Consider the following 25,927-nt stretch of genomic DNA (forward strand, 5'->3'; position numbering starts at 1 on the left):
CCAGCTGACGGAAAAACTCGACACACTGGTACAGCAATTGAGCGTCCTAACTAAACGGCTGAAACGTTACTCTGACTCTGCAAAGCGCCAGGAACAAAATCGGATGTTCAGAGATAACGAAAAAGCGTTCTACGACCACATTAGCGACGAGAAGCCCGACTACCGCGAAGGTTTGCCAGATATTAGCGATGTGACGAACTTCTGGGCTGGTATTTGGGAGACCCCAGTACAACATCGCGACGGGCAAATGTGGTTAAGACGGGAGGAGGAGAGTTGTGGTGAAATTGGAGAGATGCCAGCTATCATCGTCGAAGAGAACGATGTCCGCGAAGCCTCGCGGTACCTGAGGAACTGGGCAGCACCGGGCCCCGATGGTGTCCAGAACTTTTGGCACAAGAAGCTGACCGTCGCACATCCAAAGATAGCTGAGTGCTTCAACAAGGTGCTACGTGACCCACACAACCTTCCTGAATTCGCCACCCGTGGCGTCACCTTCCTCCTCCCGAAAGACAGCAACACATTGAACCCATCAAAGTACAGACCGATAACGTGCCTATCGAGTCTGTACAAAATACTGAGCAGCATAATTACCGCCAAAGTTTCTGCTCACTGCGAACAGCATCACATCATCGCAGAAGAGCAGAAAGGATGCAGGAAAAATACGCATGGCTGCAAAGACCAGGCCATCATCGACGCAGCCATAGTCGGCCAGGCGGTATATAACCAGCGGAACCTAAGTATGGCCTACATCGATTACAGGAAGGCTTATGACTCCATACCTCACTCGTTTCTCGTCCGGGTATTGGAGCTCTACAAAATTGATCCCGTCGTCGTTAGGTTCCTGCAGCATGCGATGAGGCAGTGGAGCACGTCTCTGCACCTTAGTGATGGGGAAAATGTGTTGCAGTCTAGAACGCTGCAGATAAAGAGGGGGATATTCCAAGGCGACTCTTTCAGCCCGCTTTGGTTTTGTCTGGCACTGAACCCCCTCAGTAGGACGCTCAATAGAAACGGTCATGGCTATAAAATAAGGTATGGCGACGGCGCCCACGAAGAAGTGACCCATACCTTTTACATGGACGATCTCAAGGTCTACGCTGATTCACGTCAGCGTCTAGGTGTAGCTATCCGGGTTGTCGAAGACATAAGCAGGGACATCTGTATGGAGTTCGGCCTCGACAAGTGTCGCTGTGTCCACCTGCTGAAAGGACAACTTACCGAATCCGGAGGCTACGAGGTCTATGACGGCGAGTTTATAAGAGACATGGTTCGTGGCGAATCCTATAAATATCTTGGATTCCGACAGCTCACCGGGATTCGCCACTCCGACATCAAGACGGAGCTGCGAGACAAGTTCTTGAGTCGAGTGAACTGTGTCCTGAGGACTTTCCTCAACGCGGGGAACAAGGTACGCGCGATCAACACATTTGCGGTTCCCCTGCTGACCTTCAGTTTTGGTGTAGTCAAATGGAGCAAAACTGACCTAGAGGACCTTGAGAGGAGGATGAGGAAAGCATTCGAAGAGGCCGGAATGCACCATCCTCAATCGGCACTGGAGAGAGTTTCACTACCACGCAAAGAAGGGGGACTTGGAATCGTCGATATTTCTGCACTGTGTGTTGCCCAGGTACGACAACTGCGCGAATACTTCGCAGAACGCGCCAACCAAAACGCGCTATACCGGGCTGTCTGCGCCGCTGACAGAGGATACAGCGCTCTGCACTTGGCGCAAGCGGAGTACCAACTAAATTGCAATCTGCAGACAGTGGAGGAGAAGATTGCAGCTTGGAAGCAGAAGGCAGTGCATGGTGCCCACCCCCATCAACTGGACCGGCCACACGTCGACAAGGCCGCATCTAATCTGTGGCTAACGCGTGGTGAACTCTCTTCAGTAGTAGAAGCCGACATGATAGCCATCCAGGACAGGATAATGCCGACGAGAAACTGCAGGCGGTACGTCTGGCATCAAGACGTTGATGACATTTGCCGGATGTGCCATCAACCAGGTGAAAACATAGAACACATTATGGGAGGCTGTCCCGTTTTGGCCAACGCAGCCTACACCGAGCGCCACAACAACGTGGCCCGTATTGTTCATCGACAACTGGCGCTCCAATGTGCTCTACTGGAAGACAACGTACCAAACTACCGGTACCTGCCTGCACCTGTCCTGGAAAATGACCGTTTCAAGCTGTACTGGGATCGCACTGTTCTGACCGACCTCTCGATCCACCACAACCGCCCAGATATAATGGTTTACGACAAGAGCGACCGCAAAGTCACCATCATCGATGTCGCTATTCCACTGAACCAGAATCTGGAGGAGACCCACGGTCGCAAAATCTGCAAGTACCGACCATTGGCCGTGGAGCTCAAGGAACTGTGGGGGCTAAGGGAGGTCCCAAGAATTGTTCCAGTCGTTCTCTCTGGAACTGGAATTATCCCGAAGACACTTCTGGAAGCGCTAAAGGTGTTGAACATCGAGAAGGAATTGGCCGGCATCCAAAAGTCGGTCATCCTTAGCACCTGCGCGATTGTCCGACAATTCCTCGGTCAGGACTAAAACAGCACGAGCATGCAGATACGTGCATTCCGCAGAGCCTAGTCCCCCTTTGGCATTCAGAAGCCCGGGGGCAGGTGAAAATTCTGGCTAGGTTCGCCTAGTTAAGAAGTGAGATAAGTCTGCCAAAAAAAAAAACATTAGGGTTCTCAAATGGGGATCAACACTAGGGTAGGAGCCTACCTGTTGGTCTCAAATGTTCCTATCTCACGCCTCCACGAAGATCATATGACGACATTTTTAGATCGGGCGTGAACTGGAAACACACACCTGGTCTTGGCTCCGAGAACGGGTGTCGAAAGTGGCTAAGTGAGGGGGTGCGAGCGAGTCAGAGCGCTATATCTCTCCCGGGGAAGGCCTCCCGGGTCATGGAGGCCTTGCCAACCCGCTGTCTCCCGGGCAAAGGAGATACACCCAGAAAATGGAGCTACGTTCACGAAGAATACTCAGAATGCGATCGCCCGAGGAGGGTCCCCGAACTGGAGCTGGTCCTGGAACGGGCGTAAGAGCGAGCGGCCAGCGGCTGGAGGGCGATGTGCAAGAGCGGGCCACCAGCCGGGTTCAACCCGAAGAGCTACCGCCACACGGAAACAGCAGCCATCGACATCACCAACGAAACGCTGCGCCTACGAGGCGTGTTGCGACTGTCAGACGACAGTCGTCCACACTTGTGGGTACTACTAGGCGACGGATCATGTGGACACATGAAATGAATGAATTCGTGATCCGCGCCTATTACATCTGCACTGCTTTGGAGACGGACATGAGCGGTCGCCCTCGAATACTAACAATGTTCGAGGAAGCGTATCCAGAGTTCGTCGGGAGGCTTGATCAGAACGCGATGAACGCGAGGCGTAGAGCGATAGTACGCAACAACATGCTCTCCCAAACGCAAATCGACGAGATCAAGCAGCAGGTGCAGAGAGAAATAAGCTCCAGGAACAACAGAGCAAGCGATGTGTCGAGACGAAGTTCAGTACGGCTGAGCAATTCATTCGCGAGTGGGGCACGCGAATCAGCACCAGTGGAGGCCACAGTACTACAACCCCCTGAGCCGGAAGACCCACAGCCAGATCAACAACTACTACGCGATCTGGTCTTCCACTACGACGAGGCGATCTCACAGTTCCGCGACACAGACCCATTGTCGCGCCCCAGGATCCCGAAGTTGCAGCATTCCCGCAGGCTGACAAGTGCAGTAAAGCTCATGAACGAGCACGTTCTTCCGCTGCACTTGGTTGATGCTGAGAACATGGAGGAGCTGCAACTGAAAGTTTACTGTGCTGCTGTGGCGACCGCCAAAAGTTTAGGATACCGTATTAGGCCAAGAGGCGGACTGCTCCAACATCTCCGTGAAAGGCGTGAGCCTCCATGGCGAAGGAGATTGGAGCAACGGATCCTAAACAAGCGCGCCGCAATTGGAAGACTGATGGCGTACAAAAGAGGCAGCAGATCGGCGAAATTATGTCGCCAAGTTGCTGTGATCGTGCGGCCTACTGAACTTCGCCAGCTGGGAGCTCACCAGCTGACGGAAAAACTCGACACACTGGTACAGCAATTGAGCGTCCTAACTAAACGGCTGAAACGTTACTCTGACTCTGCAAAGCGCCAGGAACAAAATCGGATGTTCAGAGATAACGAAAAAGCGTTCTACGACCACATTAGCGACGAGAAGCCCGACTACCGCGAAGGTTTGCCAGATATTAGCGATGTGACGAACTTCTGGGCTGGTATTTGGGAGACCCCAGTACAACATCGCGACGGGCAAATGTGGTTAAGACGGGAGGAGGAGAGTTGTGGTGAAATTGGAGAGATGCCAGCTATCATCGTCGAAGAGAACGATGTCCGCGAAGCCTCGCGGTACCTGAGGAACTGGGCAGCACCGGGCCCCGATGGTGTTCAGAACTTCTGGCACAAGAAGCTGACCGTCGCACATCAAAAGATAGCTGAGTGCTTCAACAAGGTGCTACGTGACCCACACAACCTCCCTGAATTCGCCACCCGTGGCGTCACATTCCTCCTCCCGAAAGACAGCAACACATTGAACCCATCAAAGTACAGGCCGATAACGTGCCTATCGAGTCTGTACAAGATATTAAGCAGCATCATAACCGCCAAAGTTTCTGCCCACTGCGAACAACACCATATCATCGCAGAAGAGCAGAAAGGATGCAGAAAAAATACGCATGGCTGCAAAGACCAGGCCATCATCGACGCAACCATAGTCGGCCAGGCGGTTTATAATCAGCGGAACCTAAGCATGGCCTATATCGATTACAGGAAGGCTTATGACTCCATACCTCACTCGTTTCTCGTCCGGGTATTGGAGCTCTACAAAATTGATCCCGTCGTCGTTAGGTTCCTGCAGCATGCGATGAGGCAGTGGAGCACGTCTCTGCACCTTAGTGATGGGGAAAATGTGTTGCAGTCTAGAACGCTGCAGATAAAGAGGGGGATATTCCAAGGCGACTCTTTCAGCCCGCTTTGGTTTTGTCTGGCACTGAACCCCCTCAGTAGGACGCTCAATAGAAACGGTCATGGCTATAAAATAAGGTATGGCGACGGCGCCCACGAAGAAGTGACCCATACCTTTTACATGGACGATCTCAAGGTCTACGCTGATTCACGTCAGCGTCTAGGTGTAGCTATCCGGGTTGTCGAAGACATAAGCAGGGACATCTGTATGGAGTTCGGCCTCGACAAGTGTCGCTGTGTCCACCTGCTGAAAGGACAACTTACCGAATCCGGAGGCTACGAGGTCTATGACGGCGAGTTTATAAGAGACATGGTTCGTGGCGAATCCTATAAATATCTTGGATTCCGACAGCTCACCGGGATTCGCCACTCCGACATCAAGACGGAGCTGCGAGACAAGTTCTTGAGTCGAGTGAACTGTGTCCTGAGGACTTTCCTCAACGCGGGGAACAAGGTACGCGCGATCAACACATTCGCGGTTCCCCTGCTGACCTTCAGTTTTGGTGTAGTCAAATGGAGCAAAACTGACCTAGAGGACCTTGAGAGGGGGATGAGGAAAGCATTCAAAGAGGCCGGAATGCACCATCCTCAATCGGCACTGGAGAGAGTTTCACTACCACGCAAAGAAGGGGGACTTGGAATCGTCGACATTTCTGCACTGTGTGTTGCCCAGGTACGACAACTGCGCGAGTACTTCGCAGAACGCGCCAACCAAAACGCGCTATACCGGGCTGTCTGCGCCGCCGACAGAGGATACAGCGCTCTGCACTTGGCGCAAGCGGAGTACCAACTCAACTGCAATCTGCAGACAGTGGAGGAGAAGATTGCAGCTTGGAAGCAGAAGGCAGTGCATGGTGCCCACCCCCATCAACTGGACCGGCCACACGTCGACAAGGCCGCATCTAATCTGTGGCTAACGCGTGGTGAACTCTCTTCAGTAGTAGAAGCCGACATGATAGCCATCCAGGACAGGATAATGCCGACGAGAAACTGCAGGCGGTACGTCTGGCATCAAGACGTTGATGACATTTGCCGGATGTGCCATCAACCAGGTGAAAACATAGAACACATTATGGGAGGCTGTCCCGTTTTGGCCAACGCAGCCTACACCGAGCGCCACAACAACGTGGCCCGTATTGTTCATCGACAACTGGCGCTCCAATGTGCTCTACTGGAAGACAACGTACCAAACTACCGGTACCTGCCTGCACCTGTCCTGGAAAATGACCGTTTCAAGCTGTACTGGGATCGCACTGTTCTGACCGACCTCTCGATCCACCACAACCGGCCAGATATAATGGTTTACGACAAGAGCGACCGCAAAGTCACCATCATCGATGTCGCTATTCCACTGAACCAGAATCTGGAGGAGACCCACGGTCGCAAAATCTGCAAGTACCGACCATTGGCCGTGGAGCTCAAGGAACTGTGGGGGCTAAGGGAGGTCCCAAGAATTGTTCCAGTCGTTCTCTCTGGAACTGGAATTGTCCCGAAGACACTTCTGGAAGCGCTAAAGGTGTTGAATATGGAGAAGGAATTGGCCGGCATCCAAAAGTCGGTCATCCTTAGCACCTGCGCGATTGTCCGACAATTTCTCGGTCAGGACTGAAACAGCACGAGCATGCAGATACGTGCATTCCGCAGAGCCTAGTCCCCCTTTGGCATTCAGAAGCCCGGGGGCAGGTGAAAATTCTGGCTAGGTTCGCCTAGTTAAGAAGTGAGATAAGTCTGCCAAAAAAAACGAAATAAATACATAGATAGTTGTTGCCCAATGTGTTTTGAGACCAGCATGGGTCTTTTTAGCTCTAAAACTGTAGCAAATACAGGAGACCCTCAGGTCCAAATATTGAACCACTTAGAAAATCATGGTCAAATGCACGAATACCAAGGAACAATCCTTTGTATTCTTCTAGGCGTAATTATCATAACAACGCTCATGAAACTTTTTAAAGCCTACAAAACATGGGTAACAGCTCAAGCTGTGGAGGCGGCACGTAAAATGCAAGCGGCGTCCGACCTAGTATAAAACCAGATGGATCAAACTACAGCTAAGTTACATAAAAACGTCCAAAAACTACAAACAATCAACAAGACGATCCAACAAGAAATAGTAAAAAATCTTAGAAAAACTACATTGAGGGCTAAACTACAAGAAGCAGAGCAATTATATGCCGAAGTAAAACGAATTTTAAAACTAAATATAAATACTATTAAGGGATCGGACTGCACCCACTACATATCAACAGCTAAAGAAGCTATCCAAAATATTAGAGAAACTATAACTAGTAATAAACAGTATAAAAGACGTAGCCTAAAAGAGATTGGACTAGCGGTTTTATTTACAGTAGGATTGAACAAAATAAAAGCAAAAATGGCAAACCTTCCAGAAACTATTAAACTCACTTCCTCCATAGTCCCTCAATTTGACGGAACAATCGACAAACTAAAATCATTTTTGGACGCACTGAACCTAGTAAAAACACTAGAAACAAATGACAATAAAACGACTATCATAACAGTTATTTTAACAAAGCTCGAAGGAAGAGCTAGAAATGCCTTCCCCGACACACCATCTTCTTTGGAAGAAATCATTCAAACCCTTAAATCGACAATTAAATCCACACCCCCCGCTCAAATAATAGCAAAAATGACCGGTCTGAGACAAAATGGTAATATAGAAAATTTTTGCCAAGATCTCGAAATACTGGTCAACAAATTAGAAAATGCGTACATCGGAATTGAAGTTCCAACACAGGTTGCTAAATCATTGGCAACAAAGGAAGGAATAAAAAGCCTAGCTAACGGACTGAAAAACGAAAAAACCTCTCTAATCATCAGAGCGGGTACTTTCAACTCATTTTCAGATGCAACAACAAAAGCACTGGAAGAAAATTCCACAAGTTCGAACGTTAACATTCTCTCCTATTCGCAAATTAACAGAAACACAAATCGATACAATAACAATTTCAACCACCCTGCTAACAGGGGCAATTATCAGCGTTATCCATTTAATTCTACCAACAGAGGTAGAAACCAACACAGCTTTAATAATCAACAACGCAGAAACGCACAATTTTTCAACAACTCAACTTTTCCTCAAAGAAATAATAACAACCAGGGCCGACAGAACCAAGTTCGAGGTCAATTTACAAATAATAACACGCAGCGATATCACAACAACCAACACAATGCTAATTTTAACCGTCCGGTACAATACATCCGATTGACGGGAAACGAAGAAATTCCGACGGACGACCTCCAGTCCGAGCCGGTTATGTCATTGGAGGGAAACCAACAGTTAGGAAACCGATGTTAAACATTTACAAATGTGACGTAACTTGTTCAATGTTCGTCACCCTAAAAATGCAAATGACTAAAAGACCATGCACATTAATAATCGACACAGGTGCGGACATCTCTATAATCAAAGAAGACCCAATTAACGGAAAGCAAATAATAGACACCAACAATAAATGTATTATTAACGGAGTTACAGAAGGAAAAATAGAAACAATTGCAAGCACATGCACAAACATTATATTCAATGACATAGAAATTCCACATCAATTCCAAATCGTCAGCAATAAATTTCCAATAAAAGCTGATGGCATCTTAGGTAGAGACTTTCTAACCAAATTTGAATGTAACCTATGTCTGAAAACATGGCTAATGACATTCTTTTATGATAATACGCAGATAGAGATACCAATTCAAGATAACTGGGATAATAATTACGTTATCCCACCAAGATGTCAGTTAATAAAACAATTTTTCTTACCGAACATAGAAGAGGATACCGTCATAATAGCACAAGAAATTAAACCAGGCCTATTCTGCGCAAACTCAATAATCTCTAAAAATTCATCATATATTAATCTCATAAACACTAAGGACCGTATCGTTAATTATGGGTACGCTCAAAACACAGCTTTATTTCAAATATTGCATTTATTTTTCAGTTCTGATATCAAAATATTGTATCTTATGAATGAAAGAAAGGAGTAACAGTAAAAAATAATCAAGATTCTGATTTTCGCGCCAATGATCGCACCTGCTTCTTGATGTCCCTAATTAGGTTCTGGACAACCGTCTCATCGACTTGTTTGCTCACATTTATCCAATCCTTTTTGAACTGCTCAAGGTCATCGGCTGCCTTGTCCTTCTTCCGCAGTCGTCCCTTCATCAAAGCCCAAAATTTTTCAATAGGTCTTATTTGCGGACAATTTGGAGGATTCATCTCCTTTTCCACAAAATCGACATTATTCTCGCGATACCAATCCAAGGTCAAACGTGCATAGTGGCATGATGCCAAATCAGGCCAAAATAGTGTCGGACCAGTGTGCTTTCGGATGAGCGGTAACACACGCTTTTGGAGACATTCTTTCCGGTAAATTTCACCATTCATATTCCCGAGAGTGAAGAAAGGAGATGATTTCATGCCACATTGACAAACAGCTTGCCAAACCAGCACTTTCTTACCGAATTTTTCGCAAAAAATTGACTTCTCCGCGTTCGGGACATCTGTTCCTTGCTTTACAGTGTAAAACTGTGCCCCAGGAAGAGTTTTGTAGTCCAGTTTGACGTAGGTTTCATCATCCATGACGATGCACAGTTCGCGTTTGCTTAAAATCCCATCGTAAAGCTTACGGGCACGGGTTTTCACGGAACTTGCCTGAATTTGGCTGCGTTTGGGACATTTTTGCTTTCTATATGCCTTCAGTGAGTTACGTTCTTTGGCACGTTGAACCATACCGATTGATGTTCCACACTTTTTTGCGCAATCCCGTATCGATAATTCCTTTTTTCTTTCAAATTGCCTGCAAATCTTTTTATCCAAGTTTGGCTTGGATGGCCCAGGTTTTCTGCCGCGACCGGGTAGATCCTTCAATGTATTATACATACCAAATCGCTTGATAGCGTTTTGGACCGCATGGACGCTTACTCCTTCCGCCTTCGCCAATTTTCTCATTGATATTCCTGTTTCGGAGCAGTATCTGGTCACAATGGATTTTCGTTTTTCTTCTGTTAGCCCTCTCATGATTGCACTTTTAGGAAAAAACGATCATTTAACAATGCTAACTGAACGCTAACTGTGTCAACAACAGGAGAAAAATAAACAGCTGTCAAAACAAGCTATAGTCTTTTTCAGACGGAGACTCTAAGGCGTACCCATAAATAACGATACGGTCCTTAATACAAGTGAAACAACAATACCAACAGATTTCAAACCACTAGCAATACCTTTAAGCGAATACTCCATTAATCAACTTAACACAACAATAAATCAGGATTCTCCGAATAGAATTACCCAACTACTCAAAGAATTAAAACTGGAAAACACACCAGACAATGCGAAAACTAAACTTATCAAACTTTGTACAACTTATAACGACATTTTCGCTTTGGAAAAAGATACATTAACAACAAACAATTTCTACAAGCAAAAAATATGTTTAGAAGACAAAACTCCAGTATATATAAAAAATTACAGAACACCTGAAGCCCAAACAACAGAAATAAATAAACAAATTAATCACATGCTCGATAATAAAATAATTCAACATTCCATCTCACCATATAACTCACCAATATTACTGGTTCCCAAAAAATCTAACAACCAAGATAAGAAATGGCGATTGGTGGTTGATTTCCGCCAACTAAACAAAAAAATTACACCAGATAAATTTCCACTTCCAAGAATAGACGAAATCCTTGATAATTTAGGTAGAGCAAAATACTTTTCCACATTAGATTTAATGTCAGGTTTTCACCAAATAGAACTTGACGACAAATCAAAAAAATACACAGCATTTTCAACGTCTAACGGCCACTACGAATTCACTAGGTTACCTTTCGGCCTTAATATATCCCCAAACAGTTTCCAGAGAATGATGTCCATAGCTCTCAGCGGACTACCTCCCCAATGTGCATTTCTTTATATTGACGACATAATCGTTGTTGGATGTTCTGTAACTCATCACCTCAACAATTTAGAAAATGTATTTCAACAACTACAAAAGTATAACCTAAAATTAAATCCCCAAAAGTGCTTATTTTTTAGACCCGACGTGACATACCTAGGACACAATATTTCAGCTGTCGGCATACAGCCCGACCAAACAAAATTTTCAGCAATATTAAATTACCCCACACCTTCGACTCCCGATGAAGTCAGGCGTTTTGTAGCCTTCTGTAATTATTATCGAAGGTTTATACCGAATTTCGCAGAAATAGCACACCCATTGAACAAACTGCTAAGAAAAAACGTAAAATTTGACTGGACCCCCGAATGTCAAATAGCATTTAATAAATTAAAGAATGAACTCATTTCACCAACGTTACTTCAATTTCCTGATTTTACACGAGAATTCAAACTAATAACTGACGCCTCGCAAGTGGCATGTGGCGCAGTATTAACCCAAGAACAAGACGGAATAGAACTTCCAATAGCCTATGCGAGCAAAGCCTTCACGAAAGGTGAGGCAAATAAATCAACGATTGAACAGGAATTGACTGCAATTCACTGGGCAATAACGTATTTTAGACCCTATCTTTATGGTAGAAAATTCACTGTGAAGACAGATCATAGACCTTTAGTTTACCTATTTTCTATGAAAGACCCCTCATCAAAACTCACTAGAATGAGGCTGGATCTAGAGGAATTTAATTTCGACGTAGAATACTTACAAGGAAAACTAAATGTAACGGCTGATGCCCTATCAAGAATAAAAATTGACTCTGAAACACTGAAAACAGTGATGGCCATGCAAACTAGAGCCATGACTAGGAAAACACAAAGAATTGAAAATAACCCCGAAAAAGCGAATTTCACTGCACTCGACAACACCGAGTCTGATCAACTTAAAGTGTACGAGGCAGTCGAACCTAGAGAATGGGAGAGTCTACCCAAACTTCAATGCGGACGCGCATTTGAAAGTAATGAAATCACTTGTGAAAATGAAACTGAAATAATAAAATGCGCAATAACAAACAAAACAGGATATAGAGAAAAAATGTCGACATACACTGAAATTGCAAGCAATGACGAAAAATCCCTAGGAAACTTATTACAAAAAATTGAAAATATGACCAAGAAACTGAGAATAAGCGTGATAGCTCTAGCGTTATCGAGCGCAATATTCCAATTATGCAGCGTTCAACTCTTCAAGAAGACTTGTAACGACTCACTAAAAGACTTGCAAATAGTGCTCTACACACCCAAGCGTGTGATAGAAAGCAGTGAAGAAAAACTAAGTATCCTAAAAAATTTTCACAACACACCAATAGGCGGACACGTTGGTGCCAGCCGACTATACAAAAAACTCAGTAGACTCTATTCGTGGACAAAAATGAAACAAGAAATTTATGATTACGTCAGAAATTGCATACAGTGCAAACAGAACAAATACTTAACGACATCTAACGAAAATTATATACAAACCAAAACCCCTCAAAAACCCTTCGACCATATATCCATGGACACGATTGGCCCCTTCAATAAATCAAATTCCGGAAACAGATACGCCCTAACTATCCAATGTAACCTTTCCAAATATGTAATAATAAAACCAACCTCCGACAAACAAGCATCTACAATAGCAAGAGCTTTCGTCGAAAACTGCATCCTTGTTTACGGCACTCCTTCTGTTATCCAAACAGATCAAGGAACCGAATACAAGAATGAATTATTCGAGAACATATCTAGACTATTACAGATAAAACAAAATTTTTCGACACCCTATCACCCCCAATCCATAGGAGGACTAGAAAGGAATCACCGTTGTCTGAATGAATACGTAAGACAATTTGTCAACCCTACACAAAGTGATTGGGATGACTGGCTGCCTTACTACACATTCTGTTACAACACGATTCCTCACACAGACTTTTCCTACACACCTTTCGAACTCGTTTTTGGCAGAAACGCCATACTACCCTTCAATATCCAAAATCCTACACATATAGAACCAATATACAATCTCGAAGACTACCACAAAGAGCTACAGTTCAAACTAAAAGTTACAGCAAAGACTACTAAAGAGTTAATTGATAAAATAAAAAAGAAGCGTACAGATAAACAAAGTGAACTTGCCAAACCAATACAAATAAAAATAGGAGATTCAGTCCTGTTAACGAATGAGAACAGAAGAAAACTAGATAAAATATACCTTGGACCATTCCAAATAATATCAATTGAGCATCCCAATGTCACAATTGTAGACATTAAAACTAAAAACAAACAGACTATACATAAAAATCGCATAATAAAATGCAACTAATGAGCAACCCATCTCCATTAGGGGGAAGGGAATGCATAACTAAATTAAATTCCCAGACGATCACGAGTTTATAATATTACCTATTCAAATACCTATGTTGTATTGTATACTACAACAGTTTACCAAGTTAGTAATTAGTTAGTTAATTAACTCGAATACAAAAAAAAAATGTACATATTCCAAATATTAAACAAACATGTTTATACATACAAAAACCAGAATAATTGTAAGGTCAGACGAATTCTAGGCGAAATTTACTGAATACGAATGATTCCATTAGATTACATCATTCTCAAAAAGAAGGAAGGTGTAACAGGATCACTGGACCACCTACAACCCGATACACATGCCCTTATGGCAACAAAATTCTAGCAAGTGCGTCACGCTGTGCAACCAAAATAAACATGCGAACCATGTCGTAAATTCAGGCCAAGGTTCCGATGGTTATTTATTGCATAATATGACGCGCTGACCATTAACTTCCTTTGTTTACTTTTGCACTTCTTCGCTAGCTTCGCTAGCGTGAATTTAATGACAAACACATGCTTGCGCAAATGCGCAAACGTTTCCTATTTATGCTTTCGATTCCGGTTGACATCTTTTCGGACACATGTGTTATGTGTTTTACTACAATTCGCCTGACCACGCATAATAATAGAATTTAGGTTGTAGCTAGTTGTAAGAAATAAACGAATTGAATAAAAGGGAGTCTGACCCAGTTGGGCGGACTCAGTATGAACGCGTACGTGAAAGTCTTTTCATATAACCGAAAGAAACTACTGGGTGTCCACATGGCGATCCTGCGACCTGCGACAGAATGACCAGCTGGGCCATACCACGGTTTGCCCCATACTTCTCAACAATGTTTCGTTGAGACTCCTTACACTGGAAGTCACGCACAATTAAATTTCGGACCTGTGTTGAGGGTTGCTTTCCACCCATATTCCGGAAGCTTCCTCAGCACCAAAAACACGACACCACCCATGAAAAGTTAACCATACAGCTACGAAAATTATGTTTGTGTCAGATGTAAACAACCAGCTGTCAAAACTGAGGGGTCCATCGACGCGAAAAAAAAGTTAAACAAATTTAGGCAAGTGGATTTCATTTTGATGCCAAAAAAAATTTTTGATGCCAAATGTCTCAAAATTGCATGAAACGTCGAAAAATTTTCGAGGTGGTGAACATTTTTTAAAAGGCAACTTTTTGAAATTAGAGATGACCATTTTCATTGGCACCCATTTGGCATTCAGGATAATAACCAACATCAACTTTAATATATAACTCCTCACAATACGGTGAAATTCATATCCAATATACTTTATTGATTTTGTGGCGAGACAACGCTTTGTGGAGACTACGCACAGAGTGTGATTTCACGTCACAAAATGCTATTTGCAAGGTTCTTGTTTGGAACAATTCCAAATGAAATCGACAAATGACAAAACATGAGTATTTTTGATTCGATTTAAAATGTTGTATTCCGTTTGGGTTGGTGGAAATACAGTAAAACCTGTTTTTGTGCGGTTTTTTTTGTGCTGTTTTTTTTTGCGAATTTTTTTTTTGTGCGATTTTTTTTTTGTGCGATTTTCTGTTCTTGTGCGGTGTATGAAAAGAAGCATATTTGACGAAGTTATCGTCCATTTAGTTTTTTTCGATGGTTTATATGCATTTCAGTGCGAAAAAAGCATATTTGCGTCTCAATTATCCACTTCTGAAATCATTCCCCTCCTCTCATCAAGTTTTTGCATGACATGATATCTAGCAGCGACATGTTTCAATATGCAACTAAAAGCACAAAACAGCCACGCGCAACCAAAAAGGTAAAGTTTCCCATCGCAAAGCAGGGAGACAAAGGAAAATTGAACGGTAAATGGCGTGGATTTGAGTTATTTTCTTGGGTGTCTCTATCTACCGCACAAAAAAAGTTTTTTTCAAAATGTGTACCGAACACGATTTTTTAAAGCTGCTGGTGAAGTTTTGCACGATTTTTTTTATGCGACTTTTTTGTGCGTTCCCCATCCCCCGCACAAAAAAAAAGGTTTGCCTGTATGAGTTATCCACCGCATTTGGGCATTTTTTTAACTCAAGTTATACTTTTGAAAAAGGCGCATCGATTTTAGTAGGAGAAATCATTGATAATTTATATCTCGAAAACTACGAGTCCTAGCGAAGTAGTGTCTTAGAAAGAATTATAGAGTATTGATGTCAAAACGAGAAAAAATATACACTGAGAAAAAAAATCTATACTATTTTTTTATTTACAAAAAAAACTTTAATTTGCAATATCTAAAATATGTATTTTTATTTTTTTTATTTCTCTTATAAAATAGAAGTCATATAGAAAATTTAAAAAATTAGTACAAGATGGTAATACTATTTTTGACAAACTTTGTGCAACATCGAATTTTTATTAATTTTAGAAACTTCGAATTTTTGTATGTTAACAATTATTTTTAGCCCACAAATTATGCATTCTGATGTGATTTGAAACAAAAAATCTCTGTATCAATCTCCTCCTAAATGCAGCCATTCTCGAGATATTTGAAAAAATATTTCTAATTTAAATGAATTAATTATAATGAAGAATGTAGTTTTTGAAATGCTCTTTTATTATCCTCCTTTGATAGCTAAATCTGTTTATTTATCCAATGGCTAATAATACCAATTTTAACACCTCGACAAACTGGTGCATTCCAGGTATTGTGATGAAATCTGCGTTTATAAAAGAAAGCTCTCTGTATGTTGTGTGAATTGCCAAAGTATTTGCGCTCGTTCGCTTTGTAGAATTGAGGAATTGCGTCTGATTGTTGAAATAAGTAATGTAGACATTTTATGTGTTAGTGAATCGTGGTTGAATGAAAATACTGACAATTCTATTATATCTAATGATGGATATGAAATTGTTAGGCATGACAGAGTAGGTCGTTTGTGCGGTGGCGTTTTAATTTATATAAAAAATGGTACAACCTGCAATTTGATCACGAAGTCCAACAATCAATACGGAGTTACTAATACTGAATGTATTACCATTGAACTACTTCTGCAGAATGAAAAACTGCTATTGGCAGCGCTTCACAACCCACCGGAAGTAGATTGCTCTGAATCACTCGAATATTTGTTATTGTCTTATGGAAGTTCACACAATTTTATTTATTTCTTGGGTGATTTTAACATGAATCTTTTAGTAAATTCACATAAATCGGATAGATTACGTAACGTGCTATCTACTCATTCGGTACAATCCTTGGACAGCGAGCCAACGTTTTTCTTCAGAAACGGTGCATCTCAGTTGGACTTGATTTTGACCAACGATGCTTCTAGAGTTCTGAGATTTAATCAAATAGAAGTTCCTGTGCTATCAAACCATGATCTTGTGTTTGCATCTCTTGATTTTAATCTTAATATATATTCCAGAAATTTTCAGTTTCATGATTGTAATCCCATACAGTTTTATTGGTAAATGCTTTTTACTCAGCAGAATGGAGATATTTTTCAGTTCAAATGACTCTTATCAAAAATTGGCATTTTTAACAATTTGTTAACAGATCTACATGATATGTTTGTTCCCATTCGTACAATTCATTCTAACAAGAAGGCCAATCCTTGGTTTGATTCTACCATAAGTAGAGAAATTGTTAATCGTGATTTATGATATAAAAGATGGAAAAAATTTAAAAACCCTAATTATCTTTCGGATTTTAAAAGAGCAAGAAACAAAGCAAATGATCTTATCAAACAAAGCAAATGATCTTATACGATCAGCCAAACGCAATTATTTTTCAGCCAGGCTGGATACCAATCTACCAATAAAATAACTATGGAAAAATGTCAAGAAGTTAGGAATAAATACACCGGAGACACAAATTGTCAATACGTTCACAGCCGATGAAATCAATAATTCTTTCTGCAGAAATGTTACTGATTATTAAAACTCATAGTTCTAGCGAATCAACGAATGTTGAGCGTGAACGTTTTTACTTTGATAGAATCAACCAAGTCGACGTTGTTTGTGCTATGAACTCAATAAAATCAAATGCTCTTGGGCTAGATATGTTGCCATTAAAGTGTTTGAATGTTATCTGTTTAAAGTTATACATATAAAGAACTCAATTTAACTTATTGGAACACTTGAGGCATATCAGCTTCCTTTGTTCAATATCAAAGGTATTTGAAAAAATTATAAGGACTAATATAATTAATTATATAAATAGATATAACCTGCTCAGTCCATTTCAGTCCGGTCTATCGAGCGAAACACATCACTAAAACTGCGATGCTCAAAATATTTGATGATATTGGAGCTGTGATTGACAACGGAAGGCCAGTAGTTCTTGTTCTTTTAGATTTTTCAAAGCGATTCACAGTGTATCTCACGAAATACTGTGCTACAAACTAAAAATTTACAATTCCGGATCATGCAGTTAACCTTATTAAATCCTATCTATGCTCAAGGTCGCAGGTGGTTTTGAATAATGGAGTTTTCTCGTCATTTCTCTCAATAACATCAGGAGTTCCACAGAGTTCAATATTAGGACCTATTTTATTCTCCTTATATATAAATGACCTCCCTTTTGTAATTGAGAATTGCGCAATTCATCTCTACGCAGATGATGCACAAAGTTGTTTAGAAAAATCTGAAATTGAAATCTCTCAGGAAATTAATCAAGACATAGCAAGAATTTATGAATTGGCTTGCAATAATAAACTAGCATTGAATGCAAATAAAACAAATGCAATTTTTATTGTTGGTTCTTTCCATGACTTTTCACGCAAGCCGCTTTTGAAATTGAACAATGTAATTGTTCAATTCGTTGAGACCGCGAACAGTTTAGGCATTCGTATCGAATCTAAATTCGAATGGGATAAATATGTATTTGGGGTTTTGCCAAACAAATGGAACACAAATTTTTACATTACTCGAGAATTAATTAAGCAAACGAAATTAAATTTGGCATATGGAGGTTTAAGGATGCAATAAATGTTTCTATGGTGGTTAGACGCTCTACCCTCCTCTTTAAGGGGGGGCTTCCATACAATTGAAACACAAATTTCTGTATAACTCGAGAATTTATCAAGCAAATGAAACCAAATTTGGCATGTGGAGGTTTTAGGGTGCAATAAATGTTTTTACGGTCGTTAGTCACTCCACACCCCTCTCTAAGGGGCAGCTGCCATTCAAATAAAAGACAAATTTCTGCATGACTCGAATACTAATCAAGTAAATGGAGCCAGATTTGGTTAACTCGAAAACTATTCAATCAAATGGAGCCAAATTTGGCATGTGAAGGTTTTTGAATACGAGAAATGTTTCTATGATGGTATGACACCCCTCTCTCCTCTGAAATGGAGAGGGGGTCCCGTAAAAATAATACACATATTTCAACCAATCATATTCCATCCAAACATGACCATTGAACATTTTCGGAAAACTCTGTAGGAAAATGGGAAAATTCGGAAAATTCAATTCGCATATGTTCTACAATTACATAGTGACAAGCGTTTTTAATCCATTTGATGTTTGCACTAACGAAATTGATCTTCGTTCGAAAGTGGAAATGGATTTTAATGTGATTAAACGCACTCCTACATCGTCTTCTATCTTTATAAATAAAAATGGATCGCCGAATGTGTTGATAAGAGCAAAACTCGAGAAAGGAATTTTTCGATTTAGGGATGTCTTCGTTTTATCATATTTTCTGTATCAAACATTTATTACATGTAACGGAGAAACATGTTATTTGAAAGTGGATGAAAAATCTTGCACGAGAATTGTGTCTGAAAATAATCTGATATTATAATGTCGAGTTTTGGTAGAAGTACTGAAATTTTACAGTAAAAGATGAAGTGCACCCGTGGCCGAGTGGTTAGCGTCTCACATTGTCATGCCGGGTGTTCGCGTTCGATTCCCGTTCTGGCCGGAGGATTTTTCGTCAAAGAAATTTCCTTCGACTTGCACTGTGGTCACGCGTATTCATGAGCTTTGCCCCTCGGAATACATTCAAAGCGTGTTATTTGGCTTAAGAAATCTCAACTAAGTATTAATAAATGACGCTAATTAAATGCATACGTTGAGACCGCAAAAGTTCCACAGGGAAAGTTAACGCCATTCAAGAAGAAGAAGATTAGAAAATCAATCAATGAACAGTTCTGTGATTGGACCCATGAACGTGCGCTCAGTAAGAAAACGTGAATGTGGTAACGAAAAATAAATTTTGGGCAGAACAAAGTTTGCCGGGCCAGCTAGTGTAACATAAAAAAACCCTTGATCTTAAGTTGCAAAATATGAATAAATTGGTAATAATAATAATAATAATAATAAGCAAGCCGAAACAGAAGGAACCTGAGTATGGCGTACATTGACTATAAAAAAGCATACGACTCAGTACCGCATACGTACCTGATAAAGGTACTAAAAATGTACAAGATACATGATGGCGTCATCAGGTTTATGGAACACGCAATGGTAAACTGGAGCACCTCGCTTAGTATCACCGACGGAACAACTATGTTGAGATCCAGAACTCTCAATATTCGCAGGGGAATATTCCAAGGTGACACATTCAGTCCTTTGTGGTTTTGCCTTGCGATGAACCCCTTGAGCAGAGCACTCAACCGAAGCAGCCATGGCTACCATATCAACAGAACAACGACAATAAACCATACCTTCTATATGGACGACTTGAAACTGTTTGCGGAATCAACAGAAGCGCTACATAGTCTTCTACAGTGTGTTAGCGACTTTAGTTCCGATGTGCGGATGGAACTCGGAATCGAAAAGTGTAAGGCAGTACAGCTCCACCGTGGACGATTGGTGGAGACTGAAGGATTCCGCATTAACGAGAGTGAAGTGATTCAAGATTTGGTGGAAGGCGAATCCTATAAGTACCTGGGATTTCTGCAATTGAAAGGGATTTGTCACACAAAAATCAAGAAGGAACTCCAGGAACAATTCTTGATCAGAATCAACCAGGTTTTGAAAACAAACCTCTGCGGCGGCAAAAAAATCAAAGCCGTCAATACGTTTGCCGTTCCTTTACTCACGTACAGTTTCGGGGTGCTGAAGTGGACGAAAACCGATTTAGAAACAATAGAAAGAGCAATGAGAGTGACGTTCACAAAGCACCGTATGCACCATCCAAAGTCGTCCATAGAAAGATTCACCTTGCCACGTGTTGAAGGAGGAAGAGGTGTCACTGACATTAGAGCGCTTTGCAGTTCCCAGATCCAGCAGTTGCGGAGTTACTTCGTGGAAAGTCAGACCCGTCACGATATCTATCGCGCTGTCTGTGAAGCGGACCGTGGATTCAGTGCCCTGCATCTGGCGCAGGAGCAGTACGAACTTAGCTGCAATTTGCAGACCATAGAAGAAAAAACAACATCATGGAAGCAAAAGGAACTTCATGGGACGCACCCCCATCGTTTAGAGCAAGCGCATATCGACAAAGTATTATCGAACACGTGGCTGGTGCGAGGTGAACTCTTTTCTGAAACAGAAGGGTTTGTGGTAGCCATCCAGGACCGGATAATAGCGACTAAAAACTACCGGAAGTACATCTTGCACGAAAACGTTGTTGACTGTTGCAGAAAGTGCAATAAAGTAGAAGAGACGATTGAACACGTCATAGCCGGCTGTGGAGCGCTAGCCGAATCAGCTTATCTCAATCGTCACAACTCGGTTGCCAAGATTGTTCATCAACAGCTAGCATCAAAACGCAACTTGGTAAATCAGTTGGTACCCTACTACAAGTATATTCCGGATCCGGTTTTGGAAAATAGCTGCTACAAGTTGTACTGGGATCGCGAGATTATTACGGATGTCCGAATACCAGCTAATCGCCCTGATATTGTGGTCTACGATAAAAATAAGAAAGAAGTGCTGATAATAGACATTGCAATACCGTTAGACCACAATCTGCAATCTACGTTTGCTGCCAAGATAACCAAGTATCACGACTTGGCAGAAGAACTAAAACAAATGTGGCATTTGAAAGGCATCCGTATTATACCAGTAGTGATCTCTGCTACTGGTTTAGTTCCACACTCTCTCACGCAGTCATTGGAGGAGCTGCAAGTAACAGAGCAGCTTGCGGTTATGCAGAAAGCGGTGATTCTTGGAACGTGTAACATAGTGCGACGTTTCCTGAATCACCATAATTAGAACAGGATGATTGTGCAGACACTATTATAAAGAGAAAAAAAGAAAAAAAAAAAAGATACCACAGAGCCTAATCCCCCTTTGGCATTTAAGAAGCCCGGGGGTAGGTGAATATTCCAGCTCAATGCTGAGAAGTGCCATAACTCTAAATAATAATAATAATAATAATTTAATGTCTTTTTTATAGTAAATAGGCTCTTTTAATATGTTATTAATCGTGTTATACCACCATGCCCATGAAATTTTATGATTTTGCTTATAATTTTCAACAACTTTTCCAAATACATGATTATGGTAAAACTATGTGTTTAGGAGTCAAGTTGAAAAACATTATCGCTACGTTCAACGTAACTCCTAAACACATAGTTTTAATTTCAATAAAATATTGAAAAAGGTTTTTGGTAGAAAAAACTTTTTTTGTGGGACTTACCATTTTCGAGTGAAAAAAATTATAAAAAATGATCAAAAATATTTAGCCCTTTGCAAATATTAGTCTAGATAAATTTTCAGAAAACTAAGTATGCCAAGTTGCTTAATTAGGTAAGGTCCTCACGCCCAAAAACCATTCATTAAGTTCTGAGAGGGTCATCCCATATTGAAAGTGAAGATATTTGTTCCACCAATTTTATCAGACTTATCTGATACACCCATACCTCGCTATACGGCCGCTCTTTATACGGCATTTCGCTATAACAGCCCTCTTCAATTAATGCAGATTTTCGATTTACGGCTTAATTTGATTCGCTATAGCGGCAAGAATTTTATTTTTTCCAAGTCGATATACAGCCATTCCATGCCAAACCAATCTGGAACGAATCTAGGCCGTAAAGCGAGGTATGGGTGTAGTGTAGCGCATCCCGACTCATATCAATATTCGGTTGTACAACGGTGCCATAAATTCGGAAGAATACTCAAAAGTTTTTATTTTCTCGGGAACTCGTTTTCAACGTCTGAGCTAAGGCTACCACCCTAGCCCAAAAAATCCCCTACCAATCCTCCTTCCTTTGTTCCCATTCCACTGAAATCATTAAATTCTTGCGTGTACCATGCATGTATCTGGCAGCAGGTGATCTTCAACACCTCTCTACAACGTGTGAATGATTGGGAGGCAATCTGCAGAAGCGCAGAGAAGGCCCCCTACCAGTGCCATGGGAAAGGAAGGTCGAAAGCAAATGGCCCTTGCAGAAGAGGCGAAAAGGTACTCAGCTGAGCAAAAAAGAAAATTCAGTTTTCCTTTCGAATGCACAAAAATAGACACACACACTGTCTCTCCTTCTTTTCCTCCAGTGTGAGTGGGTGGAGGACGAAGCGGTGTGGTACATTCTTTTCATTCGGCTTTCCCTAACGTAATAAGAAAGGAAATGTAAACGATTTCTTTGCCTCCGCAGAAGAACCATCCGCGGGTGCGGCAGCTGGAGAAGATCCACTGTATTTACACACAAAAGTGGAGAAAAAGCAATTTAAGTTTATTCTTTGCCCAAACAGACAAAGAAGACTGGAAGTGGATTTGGAAGTCGAATTTGGCTTCCACCATTGAGCCAGGTTCTTCTCCTCTCTAGCTTTTCAGCTTCTTTTGATCAGATTCTATCTGACCGTAATCGAAGCTGCACATGCCTATGATACGGATCTTTTTCTTTTTAGAATAAACCCAACATCGAGACGTACCTGCTAGTTTCATTTTAATATTGGAATAATATGAGAGTGGCTTGGTTCAATATTTGTTGATAATGTAATGATATCGCGTATAAAAAGCTTTTCAATTATTTAGAAAATATCAAATCCCATACATTGGATGTGAACCTTGCGAACGCTCATACCCCTACGTATACATTTTTTTTTGCTCGATGCAAAACTACGATTCAACTTCCACCCACGCTCTCGGTTGGTTGCTTCCGTCAGCTGCTACAACGAATGCCGAGTGGAACCGGGCCAAAATTTGGTGAAAATCTAATAAAATGCCGTAACTGCAAGATGTGACTGAGACGGGATTCCACATGCCGGGGTGTATGTCGTTTGGGAAAAGCTGCGCTGAAAATGGGGCGTCTTCCACTATAGACTTTGATTTTTTTTTCTGCTCTTTCTCCGGAGAGGATGCCATGCAGAAGGTAGCAATGTTTTTCATCTTATTTGTACTTTTTTTTTCATAATCCCATTCGGCAATGACAGCTGTGTTTCCCATTGCCCAGACTGAAGGCTGGACTTGAAGCAATTTGAAACGCTTGGAAAAGGCAGGAATAGTAATTTGGTCATTTCACAATGCCGTTTGCGTGACAGGAAGTCACGTTGGGATGTAATCAAGGAATGTTTCCCCATGGGAATGTGTATCTTTGTTCAGCAGGACAATGATTTTGATTCTGGGGAACTTGAACAGAGAATATCGCACATCTTGGAATCATTTGGAAACAATACGTCTCCAATTATGAGTAACAATAGATACATTTCCACAAGACGTTTGACATGAACGTTAACAAATTGCGAACTTTAGAAACTCCCATCAAACTTTACTGAAATAATGTTCAACATTTGAACAATACGAGCAATTCCATGTGGAATTATTCTATGTTTGACCTCATCCTCTTCAATTTTGTTCAATGTATCTTTCATTTGACCAGTTTTAGTTCAGACTAATTTTTAATACAGAGGTATTCAATATGGAAAAAGGATACCTTGATTTTTTTTCGTCAGAATTATCTGGTGGAATAAACGCACTACGTGTTTTATGCATTCAAATAAATATTAAAACGTAATAACAAATTATAAACGAAAGAAAGAGCAATCATACTATACAAGGAAGAACCGGAGAGCTTTTTATGTAGTCTATTCTGAAAGTTCTCATTTCCAACCAGGATCCTTTTTATTGTGTTAAAATAAAAAACTAAAAAATCAGGAAAAATCAGGAAGAATCGGAGTGCTTTTTATGTCGTCTATTCTGACAGTTCTCATTTCCAACAAGAATCCTTTTTATTGTGATAAAATAAAAAAACTAAAAAATTATAGGAGGTTGTGTTCAAGACACGACCGCATTGTTGACGTAGAACTACAATGTAGTTTAACTGCGGATATTATTTTATTATGCTACGAAAATTTTGAAATAGCCATTCTACCAGTTGGTCATACCGAAATGTTTTTTTTATTGTTGAATCATTTGACGATAACTGTTTGATGATTCATTCTGGTGCTCGCAAAACAATACATGCTCGAGAGAAGCGCAGCTGTCATCCTGAGTGGATAAAGTTTTGCTACTGGCAAACGAAACCAAATTACATACAAAATTCCAGAACGACATTTACTTTCTTGGCGTCTAAATAATCGAAATAAGCTCTATCTGTTAATCTCAACAACCTCGAAAAGAGTAGCACTGCTTCATTATGATCAAGATTAGCGCAAATACAATCCTAGTTGAAAGCAGTTTTGCGACTGGTACGCGAGCCCAAATAAATTATTAACTTAATATAACTTATTGGATAACTTGATATTCCCCAAATAATTTTTTGGGGCACAACCTTAACACCTGCTTCACCATAGTGTCAGTTCAATGCATTGATGACAGAAAACAAACAATGTTAACTGCTTGAAAAAAGGCTGAATATTTGCCTCAGCAAAGATTCATTACTGATACCCTAGCGTAAATATTTCCCTCCCGCTATCTTCCCTCCTTGTTTATATTTATCATTACGTCTGCATAATTTGCAACACCAAACAATCGTCAATCATAGCACAAAAAATTAGGCGATTGTTGCATCGTTACAGGGTCAATGCACACGGGAGCAGATACAAATGGGGTTTCATCATAGAGAAGATGCTCTATTTTGACGTAGGACTACGTCTTTCATTTCTATACCGAGGTGTAAAACCAAAGTTTCGAAAATGAAAGCGTTACGCCGGAGACCGAGATTTTGAGCGTTAATAGCTCTTAAACAACTGAACGAAATGATATGATAAACACTTCATTCGAAAGATAAAAGGTCTACGCGTCATATACTTGTTACTTTTTCATCCAAAAAATTGTTTCAATAGTCTTAAAATTGCTTTCAAAACAGGCTATTGAAATCACCAATCGGTATATAAGCGAGCGCCGCTCGTAAACCCCCTCAGTTATGATTGAACAGCGATTGGAGCATGTTGTCGCTGTGTTGTGAAGCTATTTTCGTTTATCATGAAAGCGCTAATGAACGGTGTCACCAAGAGCCTGTATGTGCACCTAAGGCCAGAAGGGAATCCATCAGGAGGAGAGTGATGCCACGGTTCCGCTTGAAACATCGGCCGCCACACACACATATACACGCGCGGAATTCTCGTTGCTATCATCGTTGCTGAAAAATAATCTGCCAGTTCCCCTGGGAATTGAAAAATATATTCATGCGAAAGAGTTTATTTTAATGTTTTCTATCCATATAACACTGCAACCAAATACATTTGGTTTTGTGATTTTTCAATCAATCGCAATTAATAGGA

The sequence above is a fragment of the Toxorhynchites rutilus genome, chromosome 3 (genome assembly GCF_029784135.1).
Source record: "Toxorhynchites rutilus septentrionalis strain SRP chromosome 3, ASM2978413v1, whole genome shotgun sequence".
Taxonomy (NCBI): Eukaryota; Metazoa; Arthropoda; class Insecta; order Diptera; family Culicidae; genus Toxorhynchites; species Toxorhynchites rutilus.